Source organism: Crocuta crocuta, unplaced genomic scaffold (genome assembly GCF_008692635.1).
Source record: "Crocuta crocuta isolate KB4526 unplaced genomic scaffold, BGI_CrCroc_1.0 scaffold340, whole genome shotgun sequence".
NCBI lineage: Eukaryota > Metazoa > Chordata > Mammalia > Carnivora > Hyaenidae > Crocuta > Crocuta crocuta.
In genome coordinates, this window is record NW_027530642.1 from 4,075,516 (window position 1) to 4,088,105 (window position 12,590).

At 49.7% G+C, this 12,590-nt stretch overlaps 1 long non-coding RNA gene across 2 annotated transcripts; it reads left to right on the forward strand.

Annotated features, from left to right (window-relative positions):
* The first annotated feature begins 6,729 nt into the window (after nucleotides 1-6,729).
* LOC144235505 (uncharacterized) lies at nucleotides 6,730-11,552 on the forward strand. Of its 2 annotated transcripts, XR_013336227.1 has the most exons (4): nucleotides 6,730-6,917; nucleotides 8,429-8,574; nucleotides 10,428-10,497; nucleotides 11,120-11,552. It is a non-coding gene; the product is annotated as an uncharacterized LOC144235505 (long non-coding RNA). The 2 variants fall into 2 exon arrangements; XR_013336226.1 differs by lacking the exon at nucleotides 6,730-6,917 and having other exon boundaries at nucleotides 7,018-8,574.
* The last annotated feature ends 1,038 nt before the right edge of the window (nucleotides 11,553-12,590 follow it).

A 12,590-nucleotide genomic window follows, 5' to 3' on the forward strand; every position in this document is an offset into this window, starting at 1 on the left:
AAGACATAGTGGGTCTGAGTAAGATATAAAACTGGTTTTGACCTTGTGGACTCTCAGAAAGGGTCTGGGGGCATTGCCCATCCCCAAACACACCTTTCTGAGACTTGCCATCCTTGAATGAATGACCTTGGATTTGCTGAGTCTGTCCCCCTGTCCATTCCTGCCTCCTGTCCTTTGTGTCTGTCATTTTGCTCTGAGGTTCCAGAGACTTCTTCTTGCTGCTACCAGCCAGTGCCTATATGTGGCAGCATTCCTGTTTGTCAAACCTCTTCTGCTTCGAATCTGAGGTTTGTTGCAATTGCTTCTAAAGCGAGAACAATTAGGTTCTGAGGGAGTTCTTGGCTTTGAAAACTGGGAGATACAGGACCCAAGCTTTGTTAACAACTTTTTGAATTTTTCCCCCTGATTGTTAATGGGATTCCTAACACGGGACCCTGACTTCTAACTGTTCTTGCTTAATGGAGGCATGGTCATGAGAGCCCAGGCAGAGCAAAGGAGAAGGAGGGAGCCAAGCAAAGCTGGGAGGAGCAGATGCGCAGTGAGGAAATGCCTAGTGCCAGTGGTGGCTTTTTGGAGCCAGGAAGGACCCGGCAGGCAGCAGGTGGCAGCCTAGGGAGTCACACAGCATTTTCTAAAGTGAGGTTGGCGAAGGGGGCATGAGCCATGGGGGAAAGCTCAGCCTACGGGCAGTGAACTGGCAAGAACGCTCCCTAGGGCTGAGCAGTTACCGTGTGCAGAGTACCTAGGGCGCGCCCTCTCATTTAATCCTCAGAAACAGCAAACGAGGGACGTAGTGTTGCTAACTGCGCTCCACGGAGAGAGCAGAGGCTCAGAGAAGTGAGGCCACCCAACCAGGAAGTAGTAAGGCCAGGCCTTGAAATCAGGTCTGTCTGACTTCAAGGTGTGCACCATGTGCCTGAATCCTCCACCAGAAAACGAGGGCTCAGAGTAGCGGAGGCCGGGCCTGGGGAAGGAAGAAGGCAAGAAGCCCCTTGAAGCCCTCTTGCCGAGGGCTCTGGGCCACGACTTCATCAGGCCTCCTGACCAAGGATCCCCACACTGGGTGCATGGAGACCCTTACTGTGGGGCTGAAATTCTTGCTCAGTGAGTTTCTGTCCACCGGGCCTCCTTGTGAACTTTAGAGCCCTAACTGTGAAGATCACATGAAGAAAAACAAGCACCTCAAAGCATACCCCTGACTCAACAGCAGGATCTCAGCCCGGAGACACCTTTACACCTGGTGGGTACACGGGAGCTTTCAGCCAGTGCTTGGCTCTTTGAAGACAGTACAGAACTCTCTCCTCCAGAGCTGGCTTTCGGGCACAGGGAATGCGGATGTGCCTTCTGCCGTGGCTTCGTCTTTAATGCCAGAAAGCCGAGACTATGGGGATTTAAACCATCACAGAATTTCATGTGGAAAGAATTAAACTGGCAAGTGGCTCTGCCAGGGCTCAAAGAGACGGCCAGGACAGCAGCCTCACACTTTAGCAAGAATAAGACTCTCCTAAGGGGGTTGGTGGAAAGGCAGATTCCCAGCCCTCCTTCTTTGGCTTGGCTCAAGTGGGAGAAGGGCAGAGAGGAGAGAGAGAGAGAGAAAGAGAGAGAGAGAGAATAGGAAGCAGGCTCCAGGCTCCAAGCTGTCAGCACAGAGCCCGGTGCGGGGCTCGAACCCACGAACCATGAGATCATGACCTGAACCAAATTCAGATGTTTATCCAACTGAGCCACCCAGCTGCCCCGCAGTAAGCTGCATTTTAACAAGTGCTCTGGGCGATTCCAAGATGCAACCGTTAAAAGAGGCTCTGCCAGAAAACACACACTACAAGGCACATCCGTGAACACAAGAAGCGTGGAAAGACCTTCCTCATTCATTCCTAAAAGGTGATCATTAGACACCACTTTTGAAATAATGAAAAGTCCAGGTGAGAATAAGAGCTCCGGAGCCAGGAAGCCTGCTTAGAGGAGCACGGTGATTAGGGCCTCGGGGTCGCACGGGCTCCATTACAGTTCCTGAGCTGCCACTTCCGAGCTGTACAGAGACGGCAGGTGAGGGAGCTCTGAGCCCTGGCCTTCTCATCTGTAACGTGACAACGGTCGGATGCCAAATGCCTACGCTGGCAGAGCCCGGCAGTCACGCTGTGCCTGGGCCGGCGCTCACTCAATCACAGCTCCATTATCGTTATGGGTGCTGTTTCCTGATACTCCCTGGAAGCACGCAGACTCCAGAGCACTGGTCAGAGAGGATGTGGCGACAGATCGGCCATAGCCGTGTAGGGAAAGCTCCGTGAGGACGGGAACTGTGTCTCAATCTTACCAGCTGCCCGCTAAGCATTTATTTAATGACCGTGAAATTCTGATGACCTAGTGCAACCTTCTCATTTTAAAGACGTGGAAAGTGAGCGTCCAAGAGGTTGTCTGACTTAACCGTGGACACACAAGAGTGGAAAATAAAAGTCCCTAGCGTTAAATTCACACAAAGCTTGCTGCTGCTTAGCTGGGTTGTCAAAGAGTGGTGAGGAGCATAGGCTGTGCCCAATGTCCACCTGTGGCCCCGGGGAGATTTCTTAAGCTTCCAGTTCTTTATCTGGAGACCGTGGGGTAATCACAGAAGCTGGTTTACAAGGTCATTGTAAAGATGAAATGAAGCCATGCATATGGGGCTCGGTGAACTGGACAGGTGCCTCACCATTCATATGTGACATCCAGGGGGTTTCAGGTGTGGGGGCACAAAGGAGGTGGTTATCTGGGGACAGGACACCGGGGGGACCCTGCGAGTCTCACCACATTGACTACTGATGGCGCTGGACCTGACACTGAGCTTAGGGTACCTATGGCAGTAGGTGGTGGTGCAGTCCCTTTGCTCAGAGAGTTCACAGCCCCAAGGACCCCCATACCAGGTCGGGGGACATCTTCCAGTGGGAGGGGAATCCTGTCCCTGCTGTCCCCAGTCAGGATGCATCTCGTTCACCAATTCCTAACCAGTCCCTCCTATCGTCACTCCTGGACTGGGTCCCGTCTGCTTTCTGAGGACCGACCGGGGCATCAGGGCAGCATTATCTTTTGTCTGAAGTTTATTTAGAACCACGAATACATTTCATTGATCTTGTTTGGTTTAGCAGAGCCTTGGGGAGGTACAGTGAATTCCAGTGAGGAAAAAAACACAGGAAGAAATGGTTTAATCATTGTTTATAAAACTTCAATCTTTCACTAAGTGGGACAGACAGGCTCAGGAATCCAAGATGGGTGATAATTGTTCTTTGGGATGCAAAGAAGTCTGCCAAATAAAATTAGAAATCTATTTTAAAATGTATTTAAGATCAGACCGTTAAGTGCTTATTGTTGCTGGTGAATACCCAACTAAGATCAATTTTCTCTCTGCTCCTCCACCCTCCCCATTTAATTTAAATCAAAATGAGACAGCACACAGCAGATAATAAGCGACAGGCAAGAAAAACTCTGTCACTTGCTCCCAGGACTGCCTCCTTTCTGTACACCAGACACAGCCTGAACGAAGCCTTCAAGCAAAAGGTCTTTATCACAGCCTGTATGGGTTCTAACACAGGGAAGGTTGGATTTATTTAGAGATCTCAAAGGTAAAGAGTCTAATTTCCATAACGGAAAGAGAAGGGAATAATTCACCTTCTGCAAACCACGGGAATAATAACCTCTGTTTGGGCACCTACCTGGTCAGCCCAGTGGGCGCTCTGACTTGTGAGATCTCATTCCTGGGTTCCTTTTAGACTTTGGAAACTTGGAAACAGCTTGCAAGTTACAATTTCAGTAATTGAAAAGCAGTGGGAGGAGGGGAGATAATTTCTCTTCCCCCCCTCCTTATTTGACAAGCCTCTAGGACAACGATAACTCATCCTTCTTTGTTTTCAAAGTCAGAGAATATGCAACGAGCCTGATTTAAACATGAATAACAGGAAAGTTGTCAGTACATGGTTTTTACAAAGGACTCACATGCTTCGTTTGTTTGTTTCCTCAAATTTTCTTTCTTATTTTCCAAATGGCAACAGAACCCACTTCCCCTCTCATAAAGGCTCCTGAGCTGGAGAAAGAACCAGTGTGCTACTTTCATAGTCTTTGATCACGTTTCAAGAGATGACTTTCTGTATGCCGTGCTTTAACAAGCTAGCACATTCATGAGGTGTGACCCATTGTTCGGGGGGAAGGGCAGGTCGCCCTGGAAAGGAAAGCAGTCCACTTAGCGGGTGCGACCTCAGAGTTTGGGTGGAGGGAAGGGACAGAGAGGAATCTTTTTGGTGGCCTCCCAATTCTGTGAGCCCTGCCAGAGAGACCTCCCCCAGGCTGTCTTCCTGCTCCTTTCCTCACCCTCTCAACCAAGGGCCTCTGCATGTGCTGTTCCCTCTGCTTGTCACAACTCCCTTCTCCTCCCATCCAGTAATGCTCTCTTCAGCTCTCACATCCCTCAGGACTGCCTCAGAGAAGTTTCCCATCTTTTCCATTACATCTGTCCCCCTCCTACTCTACCCTAGGGTAGCATTGCTCTCCCTGCGGTATGGGCCATGGTGGAATGTTACAGTTAACTACGTATTTCTTCAATTAACATCAGTGTCCCGCACTTGAGCCTGGACTCCACAAGGGCAGGTACAGCACCAGCTTTTGCTAGCCCCTGACACAGAGCGCATGTTTCAGGTATTTGAGGAATGAAAGCTTGCAAACTTAAGAGTTGACAGTCTAGGAGCTATTTCGTACAATTTATTTTATTTATAAAAAGAATTTTTTTTGATGTTTATTTTTTAACAGAGAGAAAGAGAGAGGCAGAGACAGAGTGCGAGTGGGGGAGGGGCAGAGAGAGAAGGAGATCTAGAACCCGAAGCAGGCTCCAGGCTCTGAGCTGTCAGCACAGAGCCCAGTGAGGGGCTCCAACTCAGGGACCATGAGATTATGACCTGAGCAGAAGTTGGACAATCAACCGACTGAGCCACCCAGTTGTCCCTAGTCAATATGATTTAAAAACCATGTCTATCATAGTGGACCAGCATAGTAAAAAGATGCCTAAAAAAAGAAAAAAACTAGGTAACAATAGTTCTGAGGAACAAAAGGAAGCAGAAGTCCAGTTTCTTACTTGGCTAAGCTCTCCAAACCCTATTTGGTTGAGCTTGTAACCCTCGTGTGAGTCTGGCTGCCAACAGATGCAGTGATGCACATTTTGTAGTCGATGGATTTTGATCCCTAACATATAAATTGGGCAATACTCATGACTGACATGTATTAAGCAACCCAAACTACTTGAGTTCAAGTCTTGTCCCCCCTGTTTCCTAGCTGTGCACCTTCGGGCCACCTATGTAACTGCCCCGGGCCTCACGTACATCACCCGTGACCTATGAACCTATGTACTTCATCAGTGGGAACGGTGACAACGTGCCTAGTGCGGCGTCTGGCACATAGTAAGTTCTCAGTAAATGTTAGCAATTTACAGTATTGTACATTGCCGTTCTATGTCATCGTCTGCTGTAAGAGATTTACATGGATCATTTACACAATTTAATTCTTAGGACAAGGTGGGCAAGGCCCCTTGTACAGGTTGCAGAACAAGAAGAGCAGTGAGGGGCTCTTCTGGGGTGCCTGCCCCCGGGCTCCTTCTTGGCGGCTCTGGGTCAACTCCGCAGAGGAGCCCCCCCACCCACAGGTGATGCCTGCAGACCAGCAGCTTCACTTTGCAGGTGCAGGAGTCTCCCCTTCCCCTGCCCACCCCACCGGTCTCTTCCAGGTTGCTGCAGATCTCCCCCTCGGGGCCCTGGGGATGTCCCACTTTCTTCCTCTGAATTCACAAGCGCTTCTCTTGGAGCCCGAGTGAAGGCCAAACAGTGGGCACAATGGTCTGCGCTGGTCAGACCAGTATTGTTGATCACTAAAACAAACACTTCCTGTTGTCCCAGAGACCTGGGGGAAGACCATGGCTCACGTGGGCTGGGGAAGAAGGAAGAGGGAGCAACCGAGAGAGCCGAGAGCCCATGCCTGGCCTCGGTGCTGACTGCCTTCCTGGAGTTAAATATAGCTCCCGTGGGAGGCAGGGCAGGGGAGGCACCTTGGAAGGCTTCTGCGTGTGCTCACTGCAGCTGGTGCAGGAAACCCAATGTCCTTTATGCTGAAGAGAATGGTGCAGGTTTGACTCCACGGGCCAGAAATACAGAATCCTAAGGGAGGGAAGTGGGCAAGAGGAAGGGGAGAGTTCAGGGGTTGGGAACTATGCCTCTCGCCCGCCAGTGTGGAATCTGGGGTAAGGCATTTCACCCCACTGAGCATCACCTTTCTCTCCTGTAAGCAGGGCTGTGGGATGCCAACCTGTCAGTTTGGGTCGGGGGAAGGGGGAAGGGTTTGTAAATCGTGGGCGTTATTAGTATGGATGGTCGGGTAGCACTCTTCTCTGATCAACGGTCATTTCGGGAAGACAGGGAGGGAGGCCAGAAGTCAGGGAGGTGGCAGGTCAGTGGGGAAGCAGGTCATGGGGGCCTTTCTGGGGACTCTCTTTGACGAGTCAGGCCTGGGTGACAGGCTCAGGGAAGCCTTGCTTCTTAAATGGCCTTTCTAGCAGCAGCTCTGCCCAGGCCCCCATCATCCACCAGCGGAGCCTCACTCTGGGCCACCAGGGAAGCCATTTCCAGACAGGAGGGGGCGGGCCAAGCAACTGACTTCCGAGGAAAGAGCTCTTGGCTGTGGGGCTGGGCTCTCCCAGAATTGTTCCTTTGTCTGCAGATTCCTCCCTATTTAGCTCACAAAGGAAATGGTTCCAGGAGGAAGTGGAAAACTGTGACACACAGGCTCGCCCCCCACGCAAGATGGCAGCTGTTTCCTCCTGCGGCAATCCGCACCACCTCCTTCACTAGGTGCTTGGGGGGACAGACGACGCAGTCCTGGGAGTGGCCTGGGATCCCCGATGATAAAAGCAGGTCGTATTTTTTAAGCTCCTAAGTATATTCCAGATGTTGTGCTAAGCATTTTGCATAGATCACCTCACTTAATTCTCACACGGCTTTGTGAGGTAGGTACATTTTTACCCTCTGTTTTACGCATGAGCCAAGTGAGGCTCAGAGAAGCCCAGTCATTTGCCTAAAGGCACACAGCCAGCAGAACCAGGACTCAAACCTAGACTTAACTCTAGAGCCTATGCTTTCAGCTGCTGTATTGTATGTTCTGGCCTTCTTCTAGCAGCGGTGCTCTACCATTGCTAGACCCTTGCAGTGAGCGCCTCATGACCTTTCCCTACGGGTGTCCATTCACAGGATGGGTGCCAGGCCTGAGGCCTGCATACAGCAGGCCTTTCTGTTTCTGAGAAGTTTGAGTTTGAGGACCCATCTCACCAATAGCCTGGGGCGGACACTGAGGACCTCTGGGTGGGGGTGTGCAGACAAGGCAGATAATAATCAAGATATCCAAGAATGACAAGGAGCATTTACTGAATAGGTCCCACGAGCTGGGTCCTGAGCCTAACACTTTTCTTTCTTTTTATAAATAGAACTTCAGGCGGATAAACATTGAGTTAATCCTAATCCTTGCTTCATGAGACACTGTTGTCATTAGTTCAAACATGCTCCACTTTTATGTAGTTATTGACTTATGGAATCAGTCACTTTTGCTAACGTAGGAAGCACCCACAAATCTACCATTCACGGCAAACGCCAGGGTCTGGATTGTAGCTGATATATAACTATGATCCCATGTCTTTGCCTCCCTTACCTGGGCTGATTGCCATCCTGAATGCTCTATTTGTCACAGTCTCGCTTTTCCTTCTGTTTAGTGCTAGTGCAACGAGGTACACCCACAAATTAAAAAAAAAAAATCTGTGGTTGTTTTTAACCTTATTAAAAGGGTATAGCATTGTAGGTAATCCTTTGCAACTTTTTCTTTACTATTATACTACCAAGATTGACCCATATTGCTGTCTGTTGTGTTCGTTCATTGTGTTGTATGATATTCCATTATGGGAATGTTCTCTATGGCCGCCACTCTGTGCCTGTTACTTCATCCAATCTTTGCGACAGCCATATATGGTAGGAGCTCTTCTTATCCCAGTTTTACTGAGAAGAAACTGAGGCCTAGAGAGGCTAAGGAACTCTCTGGAGGTCACAAGGGCCAGGTAGGAATTGTTCTGGCTTCTCACTGTCCACTGTGTTTTTGGTATAGAGGAGAAAACACAGAATCTAGAGCCACAAGCCCAGGGCTCCAGCCCCAGCTCCACACTTCCTGGCTGTGTGGCCTTAGATGAGTTGCTTCATGTTTCAGAGTCTCAATTTCCTTGACGTTAAACTGGACTAATGACAACTGCCTTTCTCTACCTCTCAGGTCTGTTGTGAGACTCAAGTCTGACACTGTGAAAAGTGGGAGCCCTGAAGTTTTCTCAGTCAGCAGACTGTGACTGATCGTATCTATGCTATCTGCTCCCCCTCTTCCCAAACAACAGAACTCTGCAGGATTCAAGAGATGCGACTGAACAGCCCTCCCGCTCAGAAGGCCAAGGATGAGGCTGACAGCTCAGAGAAGCCTCTGCCTGTGAAGGAACCAGAAAAGCACCTGTAGCTGCCATCAGGCTGCACTACTGGGAACACAGTATGTGTTTATCTTTGTCATGTTCAATGTTTTTTTTGTTTTTTGTTTTTTTTTACTATTTCTTACCTATTTTTAATATCTGAGACCCCACCCCAGTGTTCTTTGTTCATGATATTTCTCCTGCCTGGCTTGTTCTCCTCCAACTGCTATCAAAGACTCACTGTGTGACCTTGGCAGGTTGCTTAACTTCTCTGTGTCCTCATCTGCAAAATGGGGACCATGATAATACCCACACCTTACAGGGGTGCTGTGCGGATGCAGTGGAGTGTTAGAGAGCGCTCACAGCAACGCCTGATGCATCCCAAGTTAACTTATTGTTATTTAAAGTCTCTCCCACTCTCCAGATAGCACCCACTCCGCTTTTGAGAGTTGGTGTAGATGCCCCTTCCTCCAAGAGGTCTGTCCTGCTTTCCTGGACAGGTGAGGCCATCCTGTTCTACCCTCCAGAGCAGGTGACTTTAGTATTCTTCTTCATTAAACTGTGAACCATGAGGGGAGAGATGGCGCCACTGTGGCCCGGTGCCCAGCACAGCAGCGGGGACACAGCAGACGCGCTGGGTACACATTAACTGACAACCCAGAATTCAGAGAAGGACCAAAGACTAGGGAGAAGGCTGTAAATCCTGCCTCTGACAACCAGCTCCAAAAGCGGACGGACTCGTGGGGTGAGGGAGTGGAGCAAACTTGTTCCCTGGGGCACCGGGGGCACCGGGGGCACAGGGGGGCACTGGGAGGCAGACCGGGACCAGGGGGGGTGGCTCTAAGACCACACTATCAGGTGTACTGTATAGAACTGGAAATCTCAACGAAGAAGAGAGGCAGATGTCCCCTCCAAGAGGGGCTGACAGCCCTTTGGCAGGAAGGTGGGGAAAGGGCCAGTGCAGTGGGGAGTCGAGGCGTTGGGCAAATGGGGTGAAGGACACCTGGAGTCAAACCTGGGCTTTGCCTTCCCTAGCCTGGGGACCCCAGGCAGGTGATGTCACCTTAGACTTCTCTTCTGTGACACAGAGATAATGAGAGCGCTCCCCTCAGAGGCGGTGGCGGGCGCAAAGAGAGGTGGTACAGGGAGGGCTGGAACTATACCAGCGCCCGAGCCCTTCTATAAAGGTTGGTTATTGTACTGGTGTTGTTAGCAATCACATAAGCGTCGTCCGGGGCTTCGCCCAGACACTCTAGGTGGGGGGGCTACAGATCAGGCCCACAAGGCCCACCCTGACTGCCGCCCAGGTAGAAGCTCCTCCCCCTCCCTTCCCCTCCCTTTCCCTCCCTTCCCCTGCCTGCAGAAGTCTCCCAGTGCCAGCCCTGGTTTGGGTCCCGACCAGGTGCCCAGGGCTTCAGTCCACAGGGAGCCCAGCCATCCTGGGGCAGACTCTGGGAGACCTTCGGGGTGATTCTCACCTCCAGGGCTGGGGCCAGGCTCCAAGGAAATGATGGTAGAAGGTCCTGGGGTAGGGTGTCTTGAATCGGGAAGGGCCCCAGACAAACATCTCTGCTCCCACATGAGATCAACGGCTGTACACAATCAACTCATTTTGAAAATGGATGGAGTCTGAAGTTTTCTATTTCCTTGTTTTTAACTCAAACACGAAGGTGAGTTGATGGTAAACTGCTCATGGGCCGCTCCTCACTGGTCACTTATTTCCAATGTTCTCCTTTCAAACTGTCACATTGTTGTCACTGCTGGCTCTAACCATTTCCCTCAGTGGCAACACTGACATCATCCCCCTTCTGCTCACAAGTCAATAGCTCCCCAGAGCCCTGACGCCAGTTTCTGTTGTGACACCAGACCTTCACGTGCTGCTTGCCTCCCTGTGGCTTACCCCTAATTCCTCCGTCATTCTGTCCCTTCCCAGGATGGACAGAAGCCAGGAGCCAGAGGGAAAGTGGTACGGACGGAACTGGGACTCCATTCGAATTCATTAAGTAAGGCGATCATTTACAAACCTGTATTTTAAGTATTAGCTGTTTTTTTTTTTTTTAATTGAATGCTTCCTATTCGCTGAGTGCTTTCCGTGCATGAATCCAATTATCCCCACAGGGAGATGGGTGATTGTTATCTCCATTTTTAGTTGAAGAAACTGAGACTCGGGGGGATTAAATGGATGAGTAGAGCTAGGATTCAAAGCCCAGGCAACCTGACACCGCGTCCAGTGTACCCAGCTCCCTTATTATGCTGCATCTATTATTAGCTGCAAATCTGAGCAACCAGCCTCTCAGGGACTGGGACACACCCAGCTGGGAACCTGGAGGAAAAAGCCCTACTCTGTCTAAGGACGGAGGCTCCATTTGACCTCCACCTGCTTCTCCGGGCTGCAGGCATGGCCCACCCCATTGTACCCTGAGCACGCTTCTGGGCCTTTCTTCTTTCCACTCTGGCGTCTTCTCCACCTGGGAGCTGCCTCCCTCAGTGTCTCTGAGGTTCCTGGCTAGAAAGTGTCCCTTGAGCCCTCTGGTCCTTGTAACATATTCTCTGATGGGCACTGAGCAGATAGGACCTCATGTCACGGGCACTGGTGATCGAATCTTACTTTCTCTGCTTTGCCAGGAGCCCCTGGGGTGCAGGGACCCTGAGCCCCCCCCTCCGTAACCCCTCAGTGCTGCACCTGGTTGCTGGCTGGCGGTGAGGAAACACAATCAGTCTCTCTGGCTTCTCGGCACACTCCTAGATCAGTTTTCTTCGGGGTTCAAGTAGAGCTAAAAAAAAAACACTTCCCCTTGGTTTCGTATCAGCTGCATCTGCTCTCAGAAAACCCTTCAACAAGAATGGGCAGGAAGAATAAATATTTATTCTACAAATGAATAAATCTGATTCCATCTTCAAAAGAAAGCTGCAGCATAAATTATCATAATTTCTCCAGTCTAAGATGGCACTGATTTAAAGATGTTTTTATCTGTTGAATAACAGCTTTTTGGGGGAAAAAACAAACAGAAAAGTAACTAATTGATCTACCAACTGTAAGATATATTCTGATTTTTAAAAGATGTGTTTCCATATTAATAAATGTTTTTTTTAAAAAATAAAATCCAATGCAAATTTCATCGTAGGGTTTTGGCTCTTGTGTTCTCAGAAGAAGAAGAAAAAAAAACCTCCCAAGCTTTGCTTAACCACTGTGAAGCCTGGCGGGTAGTAGCAATGTGTTCTGGCCACATTACAGCCCTGATTAGCCTTGTGGGCTGCTGGTCAGAGAGGGCATGTCACGGCCTCCCACGCACCAATGGCGGCTTGTAGGCCCCCACGGCCAATGGCCATGTTTTTCTCCCTGGCAGAGATTGCCTCTATGCCCTGTGGATACCTCACAGCCATGTTAGTAGTTCTGTGGAAAGCCAACCCGGGGTCCATCATATGCCTTAGGCAAGATGCTGCCTCTTGAACCTCAGTTTCCCCAGTTGTAAAACAGGAGACATAGGATTAGATAGGTAATTTTCAAATGCTTTCCTAGTGGAGTCATGGGAACTATATAGCTTCCTTGGGAGTGGGAGGGATGGAATGAGCTGTACTCTGTTCTCATTCCCACTTCAACCCGAACAGCTGTATTCCTTAAGATCTTGTTTGCAAAAGGATTCTGGGACTCAAAGTAGTTTGAAAAACATGGGTAAATGGCATTCTGGGGTCCTTCCAACACTAGTCCTAAATACATACTCTTGTATGGTCCAAAGGATAGAGCTTCATTTCTTAGTCTGGACACCCTTAGGATCCTTCTTACCACAGTGCTCTAGGGAGATGCTCCCAAACTCTCTATACTAATCCAAGGATTGGCAAAGTTTTTCTATAAGGGAACAAACAGTCCATAGTTTAGACTTTGCAGGCCACCTACGGTCTCTATTACAACTACTCAACTCAGTCTTGTAGACCGAGATAATACCTAAAGAATGGGTGGGTCTGTGTTCCAATAAAACTTTATTTACAAACGGAGGTGGGAGGCTGGATTTGGTCCACAGGGGTGGTGTGCCGATCCCTGCATTATACTACTTCGAGCTGACAGTATTATAAAGTCCACGCGGGGGAGTCTAGGAAC